This window comes from Canis lupus, chromosome 22 (assembly GCF_011100685.1).
Source record: "Canis lupus familiaris isolate Mischka breed German Shepherd chromosome 22, alternate assembly UU_Cfam_GSD_1.0, whole genome shotgun sequence".
In the NCBI taxonomy this organism is placed as follows: Eukaryota; Metazoa; Chordata; class Mammalia; order Carnivora; family Canidae; genus Canis; species Canis lupus.
Genome location: NC_049243.1, coordinates 15,246,508 through 15,268,992, shown reverse-complemented (window position 1 = coordinate 15,268,992; position 22,485 = coordinate 15,246,508). Strand labels below are relative to the sequence as shown.

Below are 22,485 nucleotides of genomic sequence, written 5' to 3'. Positions count from 1 at the left end.
TTCAATATGGATGGAACTGGAGGGTATTATGCTGAGTGAAATAAGTCAGTTGGAGAAGGACAAACATTATATGGTCTCATTCATTTGGGGAATATAAAAACCAGTGAAAGGGAATAAAGGGGAAAGGAGAAAAAATAAGGGGAAATATCAGAAAGGGAGACAGAACATGAAGACTCCTAACTCTGGGAAACGAACTAGGGGTGGTGGAAGGGGAGGTGGGCGGAGGGTGGGGGGTGACTGGGTGACGGGCGCTGAGGTGGGCACTTGACGGGATGAGCGGTGGGTGTTATTCTATATGTTGGCAAATTGAACACCAATAAAAAATAAATTTATAAAAAAATAAATGATAAGGCTGTATGAGGGTACATGTGTCCTGAGTGCCTTGGACAAGCAGGCTTCAAGCCCAACATGGGGCCAAAGTCCTGGCTTAGCTGCTACAGCAGTAACAGCATGACCTCTTTTATTCCAAGATGGCCCCATGTATAGGGGCAGCATGGAGGGAGGGGAGCCCTGCTCAGCAGGAGAGGCATCATAGTCTTTTATATTTGGGACACGTACCCTGAGTTTTCTCCTGCAAATGTATACTTCTCTGAATCACACAAACAAAAACTGTCCATGAATCTTAAGTTTGGTGGACATTTCTGAGCTTGAGTAAATTGTTTTATAATTAAAATAAATTATTATGCTGCCCCACTTGCTTAGTGTTAGCCAAGTACCCCAAAGACAGTAGCAATTAGAACACCTTCCATTAACTGTGTTGATCTGGTGCTGCTACCTTTCCACCCCTTTCTTTTACAGCCAAACTTCTCTGAGCTCTCCATCTGCTTCCTTCCTTTTCTTACTGACTTCATCAGTTCCTATCATCTGCCTTCCAGCCCAGAACATACTCTCAGGATTCATCAGTAACTTTTCAATTATTAAATCTAATTTTTCCTTAGTGTATATTATCTTGGATGCATAAAGAATTGGACTCCACTCATTTGCCTTCCGTGGCAGCTTATCTTACTGGTTCTGCCTCTAAATGCTCTCAGCTATGTTTACCTGTTCCTTCTTCCTCCCATTCCACCCCTGTGGATACCTGCCCTCAGCCTCTGTTCCTTTCCCACCCCCCTCGATTTTCTTCCTGGAAGACATTTCATGACTCCAACTATCACCTTCTGTGCAAATAAATCCAAAATTTATTTCTCGACTTCTGACATTTCTCCCCAGGTCTGGTCTCCTATCTCCAGCTAAATTATGCAGAGATCCCACTAGGTGTCCTGCCACTATCTCAAATGTAATAGATCAAATGCTGAATTGATTATCCCTTGGACTTAGTTTCTTTTTCAGTCACCAGCAGATCATCTGGATGACAGTAGAGTTTCCCACACCTGACTGGTCATCAGAGTCATTCTGTTGTGTGATGCTGGACTCCATGGTCCAAAGAGCTCTTCAGGTGTTTCCAGTGATCAGCCAAATTGGAAGCACTGTTCAAGGGAGAGGATCATCAAAGTAACCAATCTTAGGTCCTAGGATGTCGTAAATTTATTCTGTACCCTGTCTTCCTCCAAATTAGCACTGATATTTAATAGCAAAGTGACACTGAAAAAGCTATTTTATCTCCTTGAGCCTCAGTGCTCTCATCCTTAAAATGAATATCAAAATATCTACAGCAGATTATTGTCATGATGAGAAAGTGAGATTAGATGTGTAAAACATGCAGCATTGTGGCTTGTATACAACAGGGGCTTTCGAATTTACTTGCTCTACCTCTAGTCTTTCTAGTTCATTCTCCACACCACTAGCAAATTGATTTTCTGTAAGTGTCACTTTTATTTTGTCACTCTTCCTCATGACCTCTGTGGTTTCCCATTACTTTCAGCAATAATACCTGGACCCTGGCTCCAAAGGCAAAGACGTTTCTTCAAGAGTAGTTTTGTGGTGTTTAACTATCTTTAATTTCTGATTTAGCATCCGTGTAATTCAAAATTTAGAAACAGATTGTTTTTCATAAGTATGAATGTTAGTGATTCTGAAATTTGAGTCGCAGCCCCCCCCCGATGGAACAATATAAAAAATAATCCTTATCTTGTCAAGCTAGTCCACAGAAATACAATTGACCCTCTGTAGCAAAAAAAAAAAAAAAAAAACCCATACGCTTGTCATAAAAATATTAAAAATAGAGGAAATAGGAAAAAGCAATGGCACTGTACATGTATATTAAATACTTGAGCTACATCTACTTTTCCAGCCCAGGATCTTCTGGGGTTAGCCCCCTGAGCTACGATGTCCTTCGACAGATGAATGGATAAAGAAGATGTGCTATATATACACAAGAGAATATTACCCAGCCATCAGGAAAGATGAATACCCACCATTTGCTTCGGCATGGATGGAACTGGAGGGTATTATGCTGAGTGAAGTAAGTCAAGTGGAGAAGGACAATCATATGGTTTCACTCATACGTGGAATATAAGAAATAGTGAAAGAAATTATCAGGGAAAGGAGGGAAACTGAGTGGGAAAAATTAGGGAGGGAGACAAACCATGAGAGACTCCTAACTCTGGGAAAGAAACAAAGGGTTGCAGAAGGGGAGGTGGGTGGCTTGTTCCCACTAAACTGTGAATGATTGATTTCAGATTAGCCTCTGAGCTGATAGCAGGAAGAGAAAGAGCATGAAAATGGCAGAGGCCTGGATGGAATGAAAGGTAGCCACAAAAATACATGTCTTCTAGCATGGTTTTACCATGTTGGCCTCCTTTAATCCATGAAGGCCATTTATGTTTTATACGTCAGGTATATTGTCACTTTACTTCTTCCAGTTCCCCTTCATGATTAGTGTTGCAGAATAGTGATATTAGCTGTTTGGGGTAAAAGGCTGTTCCCAGAACTACAGAACAGCTTGCTGACGCCTCTGTTTAGGATGGTCTTTCCCAAACCAGGGAAAGAGAAGCTTTCCTCTCTCTCAGCACGGTGGGTGTGCCCGCTGCACACAGACGCTGTGTTACTCAATAAATTTTTATTCCAAAAGGAGTGTTCACCTCCAAATTTGCTTTTGTAAAGAAGTGATTTGTGGGGCCTCAGCCTTTCCAAGCTAGTCACTTCTATGAGAGTCTCTTTGTTTGTTTTTACATTTTTTAAATTTAAATTCAATTTGCCAACATATAGTATAACACCCAGTGCTTATCCCATCAAGTGCCCTCCTCAGTGCCCATCACCTAGTTACCCCATCCCCTCACCCACCTCCCCTTCCGCAACTCTTTCTTTCCCAGAGTCAGGAGTCTCTCATGGTTTGTCTCCCTCTCTAATTTTTCCCACTCAGTTCCCTTCCTTTCCCTTATAATCCCTTTCACTATTTCTTATATTCCCCATATGAGTAAAACCATATGATGATTGTCCTTCTCCACTTGCCTTACTTCACTCAGCATAATACCCTCCAGTTCCATCCAAGTCGAAGCAAATGGTGGGTATTCATCTTTTCTGATGGCTGAGGAATATTCCCTTGTATATAGAGACCACAGCTTCTTTATCCATTCATCTGTCGAAGGACATCGTGGCTCCTTCCACAGTTTGGCTATTGTGGACATTGCTGCTATGAACATTGAGGTGCAGGTGTCCCAGCTTTTCACTGCATCTGTATCTTTGAGGTAAATGCCCAGTAGTGCAATTGCTGCATCGTAGGGTAGCTCTATTTTTAACTTTTTGAGGAACCTCCCCACTGTTTTCCAGAGTGGCTGTACCAGTTCACATTCCCACCAACAGTGCAAGAGGGTTCCCCTTTCTCCACATCCTCTTCAACATTTGCTGTTTCCTGTCTTGTTAGTTTTCGCCATTTTCACTGGTGTGAGGTGGGATCTCATTGTGGTTTTCATTTGTATTTCCCTGATGGCAAGTGATATGGAACATTTTTTCATGTGCTTGTTGGCTTCTTTGGAGAAATTTCTGTTCATGTCTTCTGGCCATTTCATGATTGGATTGTTTGTTTTTTGGGTGTTGAGTTTGATAAGTTCTTTATAGATCTTGGATACTAGCCCTTGATCTGATATGTCATTTGCAAATATCTTCTCCCATTCTGTAGGCTGCCTTTAGGTTTGGTGACTGTTTCTTTCTTTTGCTATTCTCTCACCTCAGCTCTGAGAGATGGAGGAGGAAATGGGGAGTTACTGATCGAGGGGTGTAAAGTTTCAGTGAAGTAAGATGAATAAACTCGAGAGATCTACTCTACAATATTGTACCTAGAGTCAACAATAATGGGTCGAACACTCCCAATTTGTTAATAGGGCAAATTTCATGTTAAGTGTTCTTACTACAAGAAACACAATAAACTTAAATAAATTAGTAAAACTGCTACTAAAAAAGAACCCACATGAATAGAGAAAACTGGCTACAAAATCCAGCCTGCCACTAATGAATTTTGCTGATCTGAGCAAAGGACTTAATTGTTCAGAGCCTCAGTTTCCCAACCTGTAAAATGGTGTTGCAGGAATCCCCCTTGAACAGGGTTCAGATGAGAGAGTCTATGAGATCCTAATGGCAGTTATCAGTTATCTAAGGTTCCTGCTGTGGCTCCTGATGCATACTGTGTACTGGGGACAGACTTTGGTGATTTTTTAACCTGCACTTGCATTAGTTGATACCAAATTGCTTTCCCTTTTCTTATAACACAGGCTGCTGACGAAGGGGGCAAAGGAAGCAGGAGTAAATAGCAGAGATTATTGACGATTTCTCCTAATTCCCTGAGGGCTGCTTTTACCTCTCTCCTTTGTTTAGGGGTCTCTTTCACGTTTAACCTGCAGGCAAGGCAAATAAACATTGTTTACAAGATATTTGAGTTCCTCCATTCCCTGACAACATTTCCTTTCACTTCCTCTCCACCAGAAGCCAGAGCAATGACCAAAGTGGCAGGAACAAAAGGAGACTGGCAATGGAGAGGCGCCTGTCCATTAATTCACCCAGAAAAGATTCTGATTTAAGGTAGTATTCTTTACGCGGACACGGGTAGTTACTAATTTGATTTTGGTTTTCTCTGATTTTGATCTGACTTTATCTGAGCATAATATAAACATAAAATTCTTCCCAAAGTGAAAATGTCCCCATTAGTTTTTTTCTCATATACAGACACATGTTCTTTGAAAAAAAAAATCAAGAAACGAGGATGAAGTATAAGAAGGAAATAGAAACAACCCACAAGAGTATCATCTAGAAATTATTTTAATTAACAGAAAGAATTTCACCCTATGCATATGACATTTCTTGCTAGACTCCTATGGATGGATATTCGAGTTGTTTACAGTTTTTAAAGATAAAAACCTGTACATCCATGTCTATAGCAGTATTGTTCACAATAGCCAAAAAGTGGAAACAGCTCAAGTGCACATCAATAGTTTAATGGATAAACATTATGTGATATATTCATGCGAGGGAATATTATTCAGCCGTAAAGTTCTGACACACGCTCCAACAGCGTGAACCTTCAGAATACGCTGAGTGAAAGAAGTCAAACACAAAAGGCCACATATTATATGATTCCATTTATATGAAATGAGCAGAATCAGCAGCTCCACAGAAACAGAAAGCAGATTAATCTTTCCCAGAAGAAAACAGTGAGTGACTGCTGATGGCCACAGGGTTTCTATTGAGGGGTGGGGGGAGAGCGAGAAAATGTTCTGAAATTAGATAGTGGAGAGTGATGCAAAACTTTGTGAATCTACTAAAAGCCATTGAATTGGCTCTTTAAAAGGGTGAACTTTATGGTATGTGAATTACATCTTAATAAAACTGTTATTTTAAAAAAAAACTCAAGGGATAAAAGCATTCAAGAAAACTATCTGGAGGTCAAAATGTCAATAGCTGCCAAAATGCCAAGCTTCTATCGTAACAAGTAGCATTGGCAAGAGTGGTTTGAATTGTCTGATGAGGTTACATATCATATTGAAGAGTAAATGGGAGGTGATAAAATATAGACTGAGTTTAGACAACTCTTTTGAGAACTTTTGATGGGGAAGGAAGAGAGAAGTAAGGCAATAACTGGAGAGGAAGTGAAGAGGAAAGATGTATTTAACTTTAAGTTCTAGTTTTGTTTTTATTTGGGCAGGAGAGAGACTCATGCATGACTCAGTGCTGATGGAGAAGGTCCAGTAGAGTAGGACAGCGGAGTGAGAGGAAAATACATAAATGGCAATTCTTGAGAAAGTAGGAGGTAAGGCTTAGAGTTTGATAATGATAGACTGTAAAATAACTGTTTTGAGAAAAAGGAAAGAGATGACTAGGATGCCAGGAAAAAAAAACTTTGAAGCAGTTCTGGAGGTCTCCTCAAGGCCTTGAATTTATGGTAACATTCATTCATTCATTCATTCAGTCAGTCAATCATGCACAATGCTACTCACCTATGCTATCCTAAGGACAACACACTAAGTCATATGCCTTGCCAGTGGTGTGTGGTGATCCAGGGCGTTTTGCAGGGAGAGTGCAGTGGAAGCACCAGGAAAGAACTGAGGTTGTTGGCAGGAAAATGATCACAATGAAAGACCACACCAGTTAGGACAGAGAGGGAGGGAAGTACTTCAGAAATGGGTAAATATAGAAGAAATTAGAAGAGTGATTAGAGGTCTTGGTATGGTCAAATAATAATAAAAAGGACTATGATTTATTGCATGCTTTCTCAGTAGTGTCATGCTAAACATTGTGGGATGTATTATCCATTCAGCAACTGTTATTTTCATTTTAAAACAAAACAAAACAGGGGCGCCTCGGTAGTTAAGTAGTCGGTTAAGCATGATGGTTAAGCATCTGCCTTTTGGCTCAGGTCATGGTCCCAGAGTCCCGGGATTGAGTCCCATACTGGGCTCACCACTCAGCGAAGAGTCTGCTTATCCCTCTGCCCCTCACCCCAACTCATATTCTCTCTCTCCCTCAAATAAATAAATAAATAAATAAATAAATAAATAAATAAATAAATAAATAAAATATTTAACAAAACAAAACAAAAACAGAGACTTAGATCAAGAAGCTTGCTCAAGTTCCTAAGTCTAGAACATGGTAGAATGGATATTCAGGCTAGGGGATCTGACTCCAGAGCACTTGCTCTAACTGTTGGGCTACTTCACAGCTACAGATGTAATTCATGTAGCCAAGGCAGAGAGTTGGAAAGATAGGAGTTGTGCTTGTTAAGTGGTGATGTTTACAATTAGGAAATCAGGCATGAGCATTTTAAATGCTGAAAAGGACCCAGGGCCTTTGTCCATGGGGTGTGGGCATCAGGAATAGAATATTAAGGAAGACCATTGAAATTATGGAAATAAAGGGAGGTTTGAGACCAGCCTTTGGATATATTTGTCCACCTGTATGCTCAACTCTCTAGAAATGTTAGCAGAACTTGGAATGGAGAGGAAGACTGTGAATCAGGTTCTAGTCTATACTAAATAAAAGACAATGAAAAGGAAGTTGGTGGAGGGCAGTGATGCCAGAAGAGCAAGGATATTATGGGATGATGGGTGAGAATTGGTTTGGAAGTGTCAGTGGGGACCATATCCCAATGCTGAGGTTTGTGAAGTTTGAGAAAATTAACAGACTCTACTAGAAAGAGCAGAAGAATTATTCTCAGAACAGAGCTAGGGTTCATTTTTAGGCCTTGACTTTTTTTTTTTTTGATTCCTTTGAAAGGTACTTGAGAATTTGATGGAAGCCACAGACTTGTTCTCAGGAAACTGCATGTAAACACATACGTACACAAAAATTGCATACAATGTATTCTATTGGATGGAAAATTGATTTCTTTTCAGAGACAGAATGTAAAATCGATCTTCAAATAACTGCATCTTTAAATCTTGCTTTTTCGTACAAACAACAAATGGGCATTTCCTAAAAACTTAACATAATTCCAAACTATGCAAATTTTAACAGTAAATTTTAATGTGCTTTAAAGCAAACCTTAATGAGGATGCTCAGGTTTATTCACAAAAAGGAGAAAGTGAAAGTCAGGATGGATGGAAGGGGGAAGGAGGGCAGGAAGTCTGGGAGGGAGGGAAGGAGGGAAAAAGGAGGAAAGGAAGGAAGGGAGGAAGGAAGGGAGGAGAGAGAAAATGTTGCAGGACTTTAATGTGGAAATACACTTGTGCATGGATTTATTGTACATTTATCTTTATTTTGATGCAAGAAATAGAGAACACTCTGATTTTACTTATTTTATTTTATTTTTTTGCAGCACTTTGACTTTAAAACTAACCCTCTCATAATTCACTTTTCCAGATGAGGGTGAGTTTATATGGGGAATTCCAGAGACCATCTAAGCTTCTGCATTGAGTAGCTGAATTCATGTAACATCATTTTCTTTGTCCTCAAGCCAAAGAAGCTACCTTTAAGAAGGGCTATGACATGAATGCTGCCAGTGTCAGCAAGAAAATTATAAGGATTTCATGTTTTGATTTCAGTTCCCTAAGTAGAAGTAACTTCAAAATTTTTTTTTGGTTTTGTTTTGTTTTTAAAATTTCCAGGTATATCTGCAACTTTCTGCTTACAGAGACATTGAAGCTTTGCCATTCTTAATTCCAGGCTGTAAAAATACTTCATTACCATGACATATATAGTCCTTTATCTCCAATCTTCTCTGAATGCACGTATTCTTGCAATAGACTCCGTGATAGTGAGGAAAGACCTTGAGTACGATAATATGCCACATGAATGTGTCTAAACGTGGCTTCCAAATAAGGCATATCATTAATGGACTCTGTTCTGAAAAGCTGTTCTTGGAATTGTCTTTCCTTTTCTCTGTCAAACAAATAAAAATAAAAATGTAAATATCTGCATGGAGGTTAATCAGATGCTTCAAGATTTGCCTTGTGGAAAATCAGAAAACTCTGGCATGCAAGTAAGGAATTTCACATTCTGCTTCCATTTCTTGATGAAACTTTGGGATAAGCTGGCCAATCCTGTTCAGTTTCTGATGAAGTTAATGACTTTCTCAGTGGAAAACAAGATTCGGTGCCAATATATACTGATGGAGATAGCAGTGAGTCACATGGACATATGGAGCTTCTTTCTTTACTTAGCTATGAAAAATATCAGGCACACTCCAGTCTCAAGTCTTTTCCACTTGTTCCCACTGCCTAGAACATTCTTCTTGCAGACATCTGTATAGATCACTCACAACTTCCTTCAGATCTCATCAAATGTCATTTTCTTAGAGAGGACCCCCTATTCTCCTTTTATAAAATGGCATGGAGCCCTCCCCTCAGCAGATACTCCCCCCAATACCATGCTTTGTTTTCCCTATGGCTCTTATCACCATGCGATATAATTTATGCTTGTTTGTTTATTGTCTCTCTCTCCCACAGGACCTGTGCTCCACAAAGCCTGAGCCATGGTAGTTTTGTTCATGTCTGTTGTCCTCAGCACCTAGAACAGTATTAAGCACAGACAATATAAATTTGTTGAACGCATGTTTCATCTGTTTAAAGTACAATTTTTTGTCTAAGTTTCTCCAAAAAGGGAGGGATTCTGTGTGTGTGTGTGTGTGTGTGTGTGTGTGTGTGTGTGTGTGTTTTCCAGTTGTTGCCCTTCACTGTTCACTCCTTACTCCTGCTTGAGGCTTCTCACGAACCCTTCTGGGCTTTCCATCACGGCTCTGCAAGCTGCTGTCCTCTCTCCATGCTGTTCTGCCTCAAGCATAAATAGAGCCTATTTATTTTCTTCTCCAAGGCTATACTAACATGTTTTACTAAATATGTGAGGCTTTCATAAGAGGATTACAGAAGAGAAAAAGAAAACTTGGAAGTCAGTTCATTTGTCATTATCTGTCATAAAGGGTTTCTTGCTGACTTCTTCTCTTGGCTCCAGCCATCCCATAGGTCAATGCAAACTGTGATCTGTTCTTTAGAGCAGAGCCTTTTCTCCCATCTCCTCCCTTTCCTGAGCCTCAACTACCCCATGAATCTCAATCCCAAAGTAAAAGAGGAAAGGACTCCTTTCTCTGGCTGAATAAGTGACAAATTAACAAACTCTAGCACCAAAAACAACAGCAACAAAAACAAAACAAAAATCACTTCCATGATTCACACCTTCCCCAAGGTTAAATACAATCCTCCCACCATGCCTAGGATCACGAAGCTCTCTACATCATCACAGTGTATACATATTTGCAGATGAAACTCTGATTCTGTACATGGAAGTCACATCACTTTTTCCATGCATTCTCTTCATGGCAGGAAGTTTTTTTGTCAAGGCCACATAGTTATCTTTCTTTACCTGGTTTCAGATCTCAGAAGAACTGCCGTCTTTCATGTCATCACATACAAAGAGTGTGGTCTAGCGGCGCCTGAGTGGCTCAGTTGGTTATGATCTGACTTTGGCTCAGGTCATGATCCTGGGGTCCTGGAATGGAGCCCTGTGTTGGGCTCCCTGCTAAGTAGGGAGTCTGCTTCTCCCTCTGCCCCTCCCCCTGCTCTCTCTCTCTCAAATAAATAATTAAAATCTTAGGAAAAAAACAACAACAACCAAAGAATGTGGTCTAACCAAAATGCAGCAATAACCAGATCATTCCATGAGCCAGGGAGCTATACTTGGTGGCCATCTGATAGAGTGATGGGAACTCATCTTTATCACTTAGAATGGGATCAAAATGACCGAATGTGAACAAGAGAAGAAGAAGAGAAGAAATAGCCTGCTTCTGTGTTAAGTATGATATGGGATTGTTTCCTTTAGTTGTTCAGTAAGGTAATCTCTACACAATAGGGGAGTTGTCTGAAATAGAGGATGAATAGAAAGACTACTATACAGATGATCCGGTTTTCTCTTTCTAGGCACATAGGGAACCATGTTTCCCTGCCCCATTGCTTTTAGGAAGGGGCATCCAACTAGTTCTGATGAATGGATCACTCCCAGACTGAAGCATGACAAAAAAATGTGTAAGGATGTCCATGCCTATGCACCCTCTGCAGTGGGAGTTGAAGAAGGCATACATTTTGGATGGCACATCACCAAAGTGGTGGAATCTTGATCAGCATTGGCCCATGCAGCTGATGGAGCAGAATCCACTCTGCCCACCCCTCCACCGTGATCAATGCTGAATGTAAACTCTGAGACAGAAATAAATCTTTACTGTAGTAAGACAAGACAAACAAAAGTCAACAAACTTTCACTGCCCCAAAATGCACCATTAGATTTCTTTATTACATTATTGTACTTGTGATTATAGTACAAATTAACTCCAAGGACTTTAGTCTTCCATAAACAAGGTGATTAGTTTTCTTCCATCTCAATATAGTTCTTTCTCCATGATACCTCTCTCCCAGAATTTCTAAGTAGTTGCAGTTTCAAAAACAACCTTAGTGATGGCACAGTTTTTCTCTCTTTCTCTTTTGTCTTGTAAGATAAGAATCATCCTAGCTGAGTACAGAATGAGGGTGGTGAGGAGTAACTCTAGAGGCCCAGAAATGATTGTGGTAATTGTATTAATGGAGGATATTGGTTTGGGCAAGAGTGATGGCTGTGGGTATGAAGAGAAAGGATGGATTTGAGACATGTTTCGGTGGTTCAATCCATAGGAGTTGAAAGGTAAATAAACATGGTGTGAAGAGTGAAAGACACGGAAAATCAAGGATGAATCTTGTTTCCTGGCTCAGGAAATTTTGAATAATGTTTTAGTCATTCCAATGCAGTGTTTTCATTAAAAAACCCTAAAACTAGAAACCAAAAACAGTCTACAGATTCAAGGTAAACATTTATATTTGCTTAGATTCATGATTCCTTTCATACAAACTTTCAGCATAAAAAAATATTGTGGCTTCTGTGTCCCACTTCAAAGATAAAAGTATAACCAAAGGAAATGGAAGTGTCCTTATAATGTATTTCCTTTGAAGTTTTCTGTAACTTTATGCTTACAGTAAGCAACGGTAGATCTCTTTAATCATAAGGCAGAGACATTTATTTAATTTTTTTCGATAGTAAACAATTCTAGACATTGTAATATGGTTTTAAAGATGATCTTATATTATTTGATTATATATACAAACAACATAGACCTTTTCTAGTAAGACAATATTCTTATAATAATGGCAAGTTTTTTTTTACAAAGTCATATTTCAAAATAGCAGGAAGAAAATGTAATAATTAATCTTTTTAAGCATGTCACTGAGCCCATGAAGCATAGTTCATAGACCCCACATTAGAATCTTTGAGCTCTAGCCAAAGTGGAAGATGAGTTTTTCAGGAACTTAAAGATGTAATGGTCAATCAGATTGGTGTTTCAGAAAACACAGTTGAAAGATTTGGGAGGGAGATGGAAAAGTCGGGCACGGGTTGATGAGAATAACTACCAAACAATTTGGAGGTTAGAGGACTGGATGAACAAGAAGCTTGCATATGTTGACTAACAAAGATGACTAGAATGTGAAGTAGCTGATTTGAAGATTGACACACTATTCATCTTAGGCATTTTTTCACTGATGGGAAAAATGCATGTGGCTCAGAAATTACCAAAGACTTGGATCGGTTGCAGCTCCAAAGAAACCTTTGTTTTTCAGGATGGGAAGCTTTGCCTTGTAGAAAGAGTAAGTAGGTTTCCATATTGATAACTTGGAGTCTTGGGAACAGCCAACATATCTTGGAAGCACTTCAGAATTGCTTGATGCTTCACCTTGGCCTCAGTAGTCTCTTTAAGGACATGTAAAGGAAGCACACTGCTCCTTGTTTTTATTAATCTAGAAATAAGAAACATAAATTCCTTAAGAGAAAATCCGCCCTATTTCCCTTTCACATCTGTTACCAAACTGTCTTATTAAATGCATCTCTTTTGAGAATCTCTTTTTACTCTAAGATTCTTGAAGTGATTGTACCTGGCTTGTTGAAAGGATCCAGACATTTCCTCCTGTCTTTTATACAAATGACATACATTTCTAATGTCACTTCATATAACGACACTAGATTATGTTGTTCCTGGTTTTCGCTGCCATGGTTCCCTGCTCCTTTCCTCCATATAGTTATCATAATTTAACAAATAAATATTTGCAAATTTGATTAATATCTATCTCTATACTATAGATGTCAAGGGAGCAGGAATGTTTGTTCTAATCCCTCTTGTATCTTCAGTACCTAACCCAGAGCCAGTGTGGATAGTTGCACAAGAAAAAAAAAAATCTTGATTTATTAAATGTATGTTTAAATAAATATTTTGCCCCTTTTCTTTTTTTTAATATAGTTTCTAGGAAGAAAAACATTTTAATCTCACTGTAACAGAATGTTTTCTCACTTGCTGGGGAAATCTGACCATGTTTACAAGGAACAAATTGTGCAAGATGGTTAACAGTGCATGTGTAAATAATTAATTAAAAAATATTTGGATGTTCAGTATTCAAGGCAGATATTTGCATTGTCAAATTCCTATTGATACGGTTTGATTTTTCCCTTCTATAGGATTACTGAACTTCTATATGTTGCTGAAAAGAGAAAAGAGGTGTCATTAGGTCTTGGTTTCATTTTTGGCTTTATATATGACTTAGGGTAATTCATGAACTGTGAGCCTAAGCCTTGTCAGCTGTAAAATAGAAAAACTCACATGACTGTATTATTTTCCACAGAATGTTGTCAAGATAAAATAAGACATAAGACATTTGAATATTTGGTTGATAAAAGTATCATTTATATATCTATATATATATCACCCAATATGTATCTATTCATTAAAAAGGAATATGTACATATATATTAAATATTTTACCAATAAAATATCTATGTATAAATATACTCACACAAATAATTATTTAGCTTGGTCTGGCTATGCATATGGTTAATATTCAAATGGTAGGGGATGACTACATAACAATGATAAAAATAGTGATGATAACTATTTATTGATATTTTTTAATATGCTAAGCATTGGGCTAAATGCTTCACATATATTTTGTTATTTAATTCTTACAGAAATATGTTAATCATTTTTCCCTTTCCACTTCTACTCTTCTCATTCTCTCTCATACTCAATCCATGAAATTAGATGTTGTATCCATCAATCCACTGAATCTTTTCTTCTCAAGGTCACCAGTGGCCTCTGTGTTGACAATGTCAATGTTCATTCAGTTCTGCTCTCCTCTCACTCAACCCTTCTGCAGCATATGACAGTAGTAGATCGTTCTGTTTTGTGCAGCACTTTATTTGCTTGGCTCTATGACACTACCCTCCCATGATTTTCATCTTCTTGACCTCTAAATATTGGAAATCTCTAGAGGTCAGACCCAGGACCTCTTTTCTATTTTAACACATTCCTACTGGGATCTCAGTCTTGATAGCTTAACCATATTTATACCCTGATAATGCCCAAATTTTAAGATACACTTTTGACCTTTTTCCTGAATGCATACTTACATATTCAATGACCCACTGAATACTCTCACATAGATGTCTAATGAGCATCTCTTAACTAAACTCTTTATAAAAATTTCCCTCCTTTTTACCTCTTTCTTCAGTCTCCATTCACCCAGGTGCTTAGGCACAGAACTTTGGAATCATTCTCATTTTCCTTCTCACAACTCACATTAAATCTATCAGAGGTTATATTCAATCTGCCTTCAAATGCACCATGAATCTAACCACTCTTAGCAGCTGCCAAATGCCATCTTCCTACTTGAAGCCACCACTGTCTCTTGCCTGCACTATTGCAGTTACCTTTACTTGGTCATCCTTTATCTATTTCTGGTTCCCTAGAGTCTATTCTCCACATAAAAGCCAAAGCTGTTTTTTCAAACCATGATTTGGATCATGATACAGAGATCAAAAATGTCCAATGGCTTCCTGTCACAGAGTAAATCCAAAACACTACTATGGCATATAAGTTTCTACTGTTATTCTTTGGACTTTTTAATTCAATTCATAAGTCTCACAGATCTTACTTTTTCTCAAAATTGCCAGAGTATTTCAGACTGAAGATGTTTGCATTTGTTCTTTCTTCTGTGTGGAAAGCTCTTTTCCACATATTCACATGGATCACTGCCTCGTTTCCTTCAGGTCTCTGCTGAAATGGTATCTCCTCTGAGGCTTTATCGGCCCCTGCTCTTGTCTGACTACTATCAGATTATCCAGAACTATTTTCTTCTTTGGAACAATTATAGCTACTTGAGATGATATTTCATTTTTTTTTAATTATAAGGTGCATGAGAGTAGTTCACTGTAGTATCCTTACTCTCTAAAACAGTGCTTGGAATATGGCAATATAAAATTAAAATAAGGGATCCCTGGGTGGCGCAGCGGTTTAGCGCCTGCCTTTGGCCCAGGGCGCGATCCTGGAGACCCGGGATCGAATCCCACGTCGGGCTCCCGGTGCATGGAGCCTGCTTCTCCCTCTGCCTGTGTCTCTGCCTCTCTCTCTCTCTCTGTATGTGACTATCATAAATAAATAAAAAAATTAAAAAAAAAATAAAATAAAATTAAAATAAACATTTTATTTTTAGAGAACCCTCTGTGGTCAATCTGATTACCATTTTTTTTTTTTGAATAGGAAAGATAACTAAGACTCAGAATAGTCAAGTCATTTTGTCAAGATCAAGATCACATCATTGTTAAGTGGTATAGTCAGGATTTGAATACTGATCTTGCACTTTAAACCACTGTGTCATACTATAATATACTGCCTTCCCTTTCTATGTAATTATCAATTATCTTACAAATTCAGGAGCCCTAAATTTCCATAAACATTTTGTCAAGATATTTGTGTGTGTGTTCACATTTCAGCACTCTTTGCCTTTCTAGGATTTTTTTTTTTTTTTTTGAAGGTTCATACACATCTGCACTCAACAGCTTATGTTTCAGAGTCCCTGAAGGGAGATTTAAAGAGGAGAAAACCACCTGCTGAAACATGTCAATGCAAAGATTGTTAAAAACAATCAATGACACTTCCCTGACAATTGGATAAATGCACAGATGCTAAGAATTTCAGACTACAAAGTGAAAGTGATATAGTCAGGTGACTTTTATCTCTCTGATCCCGTGTTCAAGCTTTGCAGAGGCCTGAAGCAGTACTTAAACCATAACACCGTTACAGGAAGAGCCATTGACTTCAGCATTAGACAAGACCTAAGGCCAGTTCCTGAAGTCAGGTTTTACTGATTTTTAACACTAAAAAGATTTCTCTAAAAGCATATCTGGCAATTGTCTTTTTAAGGTGCTTTTAAGAAATGCTAAATTTTCTTCTCTTTCAACCATTATTCCATTTTCATTTTGTGTACATTTAAAGAAAATCTTGAGTCTGGAAGTCAAAGCATGCAACATATCAGTTTTGTCTAGATGTATGTCAATGATTGGATGAAAGTTGAAAGACCAATTTTTTGGTTATGTGATGCCAAGAGTTGGATATTTGAGAATATCTGAATATTATCTGAATATTTTTCACTTGCCCATGAAACATAATAATTGTTAACATTGAGTGTATTATGCTATGCAAAATAAATCAGGCAAAGACAAATACCATATGATTTCACTCACACATAGAATTTAAGAAACAAAACAGATCAACATAGGGGAAGGGAAAGAAAAATATATTAGATAAAGAAAGAGAAGGGAGGCAAACCAGAAGAGACCCTTAACTATAGGGAACAAACTGGGAGTTGCTGGAGGGAAGATGAGTGGGGGATGGGTTAATTGGGTGATGGTATTAAAGAGGGCACTTAACGTAATGAGCATTGGATATTATATTCAACTGATGAATCACTAAATTCTACCCCTGAAACTAAAAAGAAAAGAAAAAGAAAAAAATAATCATTAACATTTATGAAATCCTGGTTCTACCACTGCTAGTTGTGTGACCTTGTGTACATTACTTAACTTCTTTTTTTGCATGTCAGTTTCTAATTTGTACACTGGGGATAATACTAGTGCCAATCTCATGGGATTTTGGTGAGGGTCAGATGAGACAAATGTTAAGCACTTAGCGTTCAGCAGGATGTGAGGGTTCCAGAAACACCAGCTATTATAATGTATACATGTGACTTCTAGATCAGAGTTCCTTTTCCTTGACCCATTGACATTTTGAATCAGAAAATTCATTTTGTGGGGTGCTATACTGTGTCTTGTAGAGTGTCTAGCAGCATCCCTGGGCTCTAAATACTACATGTCAATAACAGCCACCCCTTTCCTGCTGTGACAACCAAAAATGTATCCAGACATTGCTAGATGTCCCCTGGGGGACAAATCACTCCATGATGAGAACAACTACCAGACAAATGATTTATATATAGTATCTCATTAGATTTTTCATAACAAGCTTAGGGGGTAATTAATAATTTCATATCATTTTAATGAATGAGGAAAGTAGACTTTGGGAACATTCATTATTTGCCTTAAGACACATAAGACATACTTGTGAAAATTGAGTTGTTACTAGAATCTGACAGCCTGACAACAAAGCTGCAATGGTATGTTCATTAGGTGTGTCTCAGGTGATGGGTTGTTCCCATGCACAATGCCAAGAAGTCAACATTCCATTGCATTTCCAATATGCCCTGCTCAGGAGCCCATGGTGGGCTTGCTCCATGTGGCTTTACAGCTCAGTGTCCTTCTTTACGACTTACTGTTCTTCTCTGCGTTAAAGAATGCTATACTTTTCTGTTAGGATCAGCCTATGAGCGAGGGCTTCTCTCTCAGGAGCATTCTCATCTTAATGTCAAAGCAGAAGTTTCCACCCTTATCTGCGCTCCTGAAACTTTTCCAATGAGAGTAATAGTGCACTGACTTCTGCTTAATAGTTATTGCAGACTTAATTGAAAAGAACGAATTCAGGAATTTTATCTGAAGAATTTGTGGTGCATTGAGAACAAGGTAGAGAATAAACAAATTAACAAAATAAACTGATAAGCCCCCCCTTCCCTTGCTTAAAAGTTAAGAACAGACAATTCCTAAGTAATCTGTGAGTATTCTGACTTTGGCCTTTCCTAGATGTTTCCTGGTCTTAGGTTTCTAAGTTCTTTCTCTTTTTAATGATGTAGATTTGTAGTTAGGGGAGAGGAGGCAGAGAGGGAGAGTAATTTCTTTTTCCATCTTCATCTTCCTGGATTCATCTGCTGCATTTTTCACTTTTGTGGCTCCCATAATAGTACTTTGTTATGGCTTCTCCTCTCATCTCTGGTCAGCTACTCACTGTTTCCTTTCTTGGCTACTTCCATTTTGGCAATCTCTCAAATTATTGAACCCCAGGGTGGGATCTGTAATCTATAACTCGTCTTATGTTCTATATTCTTTGGGCAATCTTATCCAGTCTCATGGTTTCAGATACCATTATCTTCCAGTGGATTCCAAGTTTTTGTCCTTAATTTGGGCCTGTGCCCTGAGTTTCAGACTCATCTATCCAATTACTAGCTTAGCATCTCTACAGGAATGTTCCATGGGCACTGTTTTCAACATGTTCTCACTAAAGTGGATCCCTTCCCTCAGTTGGTGACAAAACTATCCACCCAGTTGTTCAAGATAGAACTTGTGCATCATACAAAATCTATAATGTCTCATCTCTCTGTGAGACAATCACCTAAATGTCCTTTGGTAAATGTTTTCTCAGCTTGTGACAGAGATCCTGAGGTATCAAACTGGACATTGTAAGCCTTTTATGCCACAGGGAATGATGTGTGGCCTCTGGGGTTTGATTCTCAGTGGGAACGTGGGAGTTGGATCCTGGGCCAGGACTCTTGACCAAATCTCTTTGCATCGACATGCTGCTCTTGAAGCTATACCTCTCTGTGTTACTTCCCACCGAAAGAGTGGGGAAAAATGCCAACAACAAAAACATGTTCTGGCTTTAAACTTGTTATATTAAATACACTATTTTAAAATCTTAGGTATAAAAAATATAAAACAGACATAGAATAGTTTTTCATATTGCACACATATTTCTGGTTTTCTTAAAAGGATCATCACAAAATTTTTTTAAATAGGTCTCAGTAAATTAAGAAAGTACATGATTAAAAAATATTTCATACAACTTTTTAGGGACAGATTGGACATATTAGAAGATACCTCCTCTTTAGATTCATAAATGTACATTTTCTTATTAGTGCTTATATTGCTATATGAATATGTGCTCAATATCCACACTTACATGTGATTTATTTATTTATTTATTTATTTATTTATTTATTTATTTATTTATAAAAGATTTTATTTATTTGAGAGAGAGAGTGAGAGGTGTGTGTGCAAGAAAGCACAAGGGGGGGGAGTTGATGGGGTTGAGCAGAGGGAGAAGGAGACGGAAACTCCCCACTGAGCAGGGAGTCTGATGCAGGCTGGCTCTCAGGACTCTGGGATCATGACCGGAGCCAAAGACAGTTGCTTAATTGACTGAGCCACCCAGGTGCCCCCTAAATGTGACCACATTTCTAAAAAAGTTATGTATTTGTGTATTTTGTTCATACAAAATGTAGTAAGCTCTTTTAAATGTCATTGTCCTGAGTATTTATAAAATGTCCTGTGTTAGAAACAATTTTATGTAATATGTATTCCGTATACATGCAACACATGGGACAGTTGCTGAGCACATCGTTTAACGTGTGTGATGACATAAAAATTATTGGAGTTTATAGTTTGTTTTGCTATTGACCAGTTTTACCCCCAACTCAAGACGTTTCATGATTGTTTTCTTTGTCAAAAGTCTCTTCCACTAATACCAGAAAGACATCGATGCAGCTGAAAATAGTGTCACAAGGATGTCAAACTTGACTCAGGTGGATTAACAAACCATTCTTCCTCTCATTTGTACTCATTTTTAATGATCGGCAACTGAGCCTGACAGTATTTTTGTGACACTTTCAATCTACAGGACTGAGAGAGCTGCTGTTTATCCCTACCTCACCGGAGACATTAGCATTAACAAGCTGAATCCTGCACTGCCTGGTGCCAGCCACAGGTCACGTCGGTGTGAAGACAGCTGTCTCTTGGGTGGGCCATGCCATCTCTATTTTCCCAACAACAGCTGGCTGAGGGATCTATTAACATCAATGTGAACCGAATGCCAGCAACTTGCATTATGACCTCAGGTGTAGGAAGGGAAGTATGGTGCTTCTAGCAGAACCCACCATGTTGCCCATAAGAAGCAGGACTTACATAGGGCAGGGGAACAAAAGAAGTCATCAGACTTCCCCTTGTCCATATCCAGTCAACTGACACTCTTGCCCCCACTGTTTTAAATCAAGATGAACAAATTCAGGGTTACCAACACATTGATGTTAGAGTGGCATGGTTTCCTTTCCTAATAATTTATAGATGTCTGCAGCAAAACAACTAGAGTTTATTCACTAAAACAATTGCTTTGATTTTCAATCATGTACATTCTTTGAGATCTACTAATATTAATGATTTTTTTGTGCTTCGGTGTTAAAGAGGAAGGAAAAGAAAATTACCATATTCTTTTCAATATGAGAACTGTCTCTGTTCCTTGTAGACAAATTAAGCTCTGTGAGCAAATATGACCCTGAAGAACATTTCTTAACAGAAAAATATATTATTGCATTACTATTTATTGAAATTTTTAAAAAGTGGTTCTGATTGGCAGATCTTTGCATAATAAGTGTTAAATAGTTTCTTCTTTACTTCCTGTGAATCTCATGGTCCTTTGCACTTTCAGTCTTAGATTAAGATAATATCTGATCAGTTTGCTAATTGTTGGTGGTCTAGGACATCTCCCTAAAGTTTCTTCCTACTTCAAGCAAAAGATGAATAAATTAGAAGAGAGTAAGTGTTCTTTAAATTTATGGTTGCACAATGCCAGAACAAAGCAGTTGGAAGTTGAAAACTGGTTATTTGCCTTGTTTTAGGTGAAAAGAAAGGGAAAAAAAATCCATTATTTGAACTTAATTAAGTTTAAAAAACTTAATTTTTCAAACGCACTACATTAGTTACTTGTTGAGATGCAAGTTTAAGCTGGATTAGATATACATGTTTTGAGGGAACGTTTTTCTTACTTCAAACTTGAAGAAAATAGTCATATATCCAATTTTTTCCGGTGCGAATAGACGAGTTCTTTTTGCTATTTTCCTCATTTGGAAAACAAAACCATCAGAATCGCTTGTTTATTTTTTGATCCCCAAGGAAATAGTAGTGTTATCAAATTTAGGAAGTGGATAAATGCTGGAATAACATAAACAGATTCCATTGTATATAAATAAGCCAATTTAAAGTAATTTAGTAAAGGAAAGGCTCTATTGCTTTCTTAATTTTTTCCTAAACACTTTGCTTTATTGTAACATGTACCGGGCCTACATGTTTCAATGTTCTTTTTCTCTTTACCTCCTCCTCTGGGGTTTCAGTCCAGTAAATTCAAAAATCATTGCCTTTGGGGGATTTACTGGTATTTAAAAGCAGATCTCAACATCATACAAATTGCAGTTGTAGTCTGTGTAAGGTAATGGTCAATAAATAAGGGAGAATCAGAACACTAAAGCTAGATTGTGAAGAAAGAAAGGAAAAAAAGCTTACTACATTCTTTCTAAACAAACAAAAAGGCGTAATTGGAAAAATTCATTTTTATGTTTCCTTACATTAGATGAGACCACTGAGTGAAACATTCACTGATGAATTACTCCTGTAATCTGTGTAGGAAAACAGCTACTGGCAAATTAAAGAGTCCTGGAACAGAGCCATGAGAACTAAATGGCTAAAAATGAAAACAGGCAAACATTTGAGAGTATTCTACGGAATACAGATCTTTCAACACCTCCCCCTTTTCACTGGTTAATTCATCGTCATGGAAACAGAATTTATCAAAATGTTCTTGCTCACTCCTAGTGACCCAGTGAGTAGACTTACAGAGCTGGTGAAAGGTAACTCAGGCTGAAGCAATTTTTACAAATGATATGCTGCAGTTCATAAATTGGTGAATTTTGAATGGTGCCATTGTGTCGGTTGAACAGGTTTCCAAGTCTCAAGGGGTGTACTTTTTTTGTTTGTTTGTTTGTTTTTCTTTTTTAAATCTGCCAGCCAGAGAAACCAGAAACCTTTGCTAGTGATTGAGCATGGATGACTAAGCCCGTGGAAAGTGGTCGGTTTTAGATTTTAACTCACCTTTTCCCCTCAATTTGTTCTTTCCCCCCTTGTCTAAAGGATGCTCAAATCCAGTGTTTGGTAGCATTTCTTTGGTTTGTTCATCTGCCACAGCGGCAATCTTTGCTGTTCTGTATCTCAAAGATGCAAAAATCCTTCACTCCTCATCATAACCATCTTCTTTTATCTCTAGCAGAAGCTAGGTGTTAGCAATCACAGCCTAACAGATTTGGACAGCTTTAGGCTGACACCTTTCCCAGATCACAGTTAACCCCACGATGGAGTGGTTTCTTGGTTTTGGGAAAACGACTTGAGGAATTCCCTAAGCAAAAGTGCCATTTTTTTAGTATTAAAAAAAAAAAAAAAAGACATCATCCATGCAGCTGCCAAATTCAGGGAAGGTTGATTTTTTTTTTTTTTTTTTACTTTATTTTATGTTCACAATTAGTGACTTGTTGTCATGGAAACCACGCTTCAGATGATTCTTGAACTTAAATGGCT

At 38.1% G+C, this 22,485-nt stretch overlaps 1 long non-coding RNA gene across 1 annotated transcript; it reads right to left on the bottom strand.

Moving 5' to 3' along the window:
- Positions 1-8,184: 8,184 nt before the first annotated feature.
- Positions 8,185-21,660, bottom strand: LOC102154343. Its single transcript, XR_005376325.1, has 3 exons — positions 21,483-21,660; positions 12,451-12,674; positions 8,185-9,372 (listed from the first exon to the last, which is right to left on the bottom strand). It is a non-coding gene; the product is annotated as an uncharacterized LOC102154343 (long non-coding RNA).
- Between the last annotated feature and the right edge of the window lie 825 nt (positions 21,661-22,485).